This window comes from Dama dama, chromosome 22, assembly GCF_033118175.1.
Source record: "Dama dama isolate Ldn47 chromosome 22, ASM3311817v1, whole genome shotgun sequence".
NCBI classification, from domain to species: Eukaryota; Metazoa; Chordata; class Mammalia; order Artiodactyla; family Cervidae; genus Dama; species Dama dama.
Window position 1 is genome coordinate 1,303,765 of NC_083702.1, and position 3,059 is coordinate 1,306,823.

Here is a 3,059-nt window from a genome sequence, read left to right on the forward strand (position 1 = left end):
TGAACATCCTCCCAGCCCTGATCGCAGCGTGAGCTGACCCTGGGCACCGCCACCCAGCTCCCACACACCCACAGGGCGGCTTTCATCTCTGGGGAACCAGTGTGACCACAGAACACAGCCGTGAGCACAGTGGCAAGGAGAGGCGCTGACATCCACGCCCTGCAGTCTGAGGGCCTGACCGCCGGCCCCGCGCGGGGTAAGGCAGCTGCGTGCCGGGGGCTGCCATAAGCATTTTCTTCCCAAGCCCTCGTGTGCCTGTGACCTAGTAAGAGTGATTCAGGAGCCTGGAAAGTTGTCATGAAGCCAAGCAATTACCTGGCTCTGTCCTGAGGATGCCAAGGAGGACATCTGTGGGCAGTGAGGGGCCCGCCTTGGGGGTCCTGTGGATACCCTCCCTCCAGGCGGGGCCGGGCCGGCAGGGGGCTGGCCGTGCAGTGGACATGAACACCCGCCGTGTTTGCTTGGGCGCGTCAGGGTGACGGTGGAGCCCCCGGGGAGAGAGTCACTAAGCAGAAGAAAAGGAAGAAAATCGAATCGGTTCTTTTGGAACCCACTGTGTTCAAAGAACAATGAAACTTCTCTTCCAGTGGAGATAAAGGAGTCAGTCGTCTCAACCATCACCGATGCATGCTTGTCCCTCCCAGTGAAAGGCGCTACGTCGTGTCCGACTCTTTGTGACCCCGTGGACTATGCAGTCCATGGAATTCTCCAGGCCGGAATAATAGAGTGGGTAGCCTTTCCCTTCTCTAGGGGATCTTCCCAACCCAGGGATCGAACCCAGGTCTCTCACATTGCAGGTGGATTTTTTTACCAGCTGAGCCACAAGGGAAGCCCAAGAATACTGGAGTGGGTAGCCAGTCCCTCCCAGGCTCCCAGGCAAATCCTTGAACCCAATGACCTTCCTGTGGCTGCAGAGACCCTGTCCGCCTTGCAGGCTGGAGGAGGCTTCTTGTGGCTCAGGGCTGAGTGAGTTGATTCCCTCCCGTCTAACCGCTGACGGCACATGGCCTGCTCAGTGTCAGGGTGTGTGGCGGGAGAGCCGTGCGGCAGCTGAGGCCCCCGGGTTCCCAGCACTGTTCCCCTCTGTGCCCAGCCGCGGGGCCAGCAGCACGGGCTCCGGCCAGTACCTGGGCTGAGATGCTGCTGGGGGTTTGGGCGCATTGTATGTGGTATCGCATAATCTTAGGGACCTGGAAAGGTGTTTGCGTACAGCAGTCTCTTCTGTGAAGACAATCATTAACATTTTAAAGAAGCAAGATTAAAAGAAGGTTGTAACAACAGCTGGAAAGTGTTGGGTGCAGAGAATAATACAGAGAAATGCGAGGTTTTATTTCCTAAGAATAAAAACTGCAGAGGCACTGATGCTAAATATAAGAAATTCCATCACATAAACTTTAAAGTACTGTCTCTTTTGTGTCTGTAAAAGAATGGGCCTGGCCCCAAATTCCCAAGCCCTGAGAACGACCGGCTTTACCAAGGTTTTCACCTTCAGGCCGAAGGCAAAGCTCAGGCCCAAATAAGGGGCCGTGGAGAGGCCACAGTCGGTCCTGGAGGAGAAGGGTCGGAGGGTGTGACCCGCCCAACGTGGTGGGCACTCGCCGGGGACATGCCTGGGACACGTGCGATCCCGGCGCCTGGCCAGCCCTTCTCCCTCCTCCCTCTGTCCGGGACCGGAGCTCTTCTCCTTAGCTGCACCCTGACCCAGGCAACCACCGCTCCATGACTGACAAACAGGCAAACGTGCGCAAATCAACCAACCCGCAGGAAAGCGAGCGGCTTGCGGCAGCTGCGGCTCTGGTGTTGGTGTTCCCGCGGCAGGAGCCGGAGGCTGCCATCTGCCGGGGAGGACAGCTCTTGGGGCTGTGACGAGTCACTCTGGTCCGATGGGATTGCGACAAGTTAAAAAAGAAAAACAAGGTTCTACTGGATAGCACAGGAAATGGTATTCAATATCCTGGGACAAACAATCATGGAAAAGAATATGAGAAAGAATGTTTGAGTCACTTTCTGTACAGCATAAATTAACGCAACATTGCAAGTCATCTACGCTTCAATAAAATAAAAGTGAGATTACCTACCATCACTGGAGCCAGAGACGAGCAGAATTCCGGGTGTGGCGGCTGCACTTGGACCCGAGGCTGCTCTGACCTGAGAAGGAGGAGGCGCCCACGTGCCCACCGCCTGTGAATCAGCCAGGCCCAGCGGCGCCCTCTCGTGCTGGGCCCCAGGACCGAGTACCCTCTGCGAGTTGCATCTAAGGGTGTGGCATCTGTGTGTCCTTGCAGGTGACGCAGCTCTTGGCTGTGGATCCCTGAGCCTCAGGGTGGAGCCGCGGATTCTGGGTTTTTAGACCACGCCTGGGCCTGGTGGGAGGGGTCGGGGTGAGCCTGGTGGGCGCTCGTCCGAGGCCCCCAGCTGCAGGCTGGGATCGCAGGCTCCTGTGTGAGGCTGTGAGAGCGTCCCGGGGCTGGCGTCAGGCCCAGGCGGCGGCTTCAGTGGCAGGAACACATCGTCTCCCAGCCTGGAGGCCAGCGCCCGTGGTCAGGGCGTGGGGGGTGGGCTTCTCTGCGGGCTCGGGGGGCTCTCTCCCTGGCCTCTCCCCCCGTTCCCCGTGGCCTCACGTCACAGCCGCTCCCCTCTGTTCTGTCTCTGTGCCCCGGTGTCCTCTGCCCCAGGGGGCTCCAGTCCTGCTGTACAAGGGCCCACGGTGAGGACCTCATGTGAACCTGGCCAGCAGCAAAGGCCCCTTTCCCAGATGAGGCGTGTCCATGGGTCCTGACCTCGGCATCTTTGGGGGACTCAACTCAATGCCTAACACCAACAGAGAGGCTCTCCGTGGTCATCACTTGGGGGGTGTTCCTGAGTGACAGACGCTGGGGAGGTGTTCCCAGGGGCACTGGGCTCTCAGGGAGGGTGTGGGTGAGGAGGGGAGCCTGCTGGGCTGGGGGGAGCACGGGGGTGGTGGGAGAGGGCAGATGCAGGGTGGGGGGCTGCACCCGCGGGGATCCCATGCTGTCTGAGAAGCAGCGCTGTGAGTCCTCAGGAGCCCGCCGGCACCC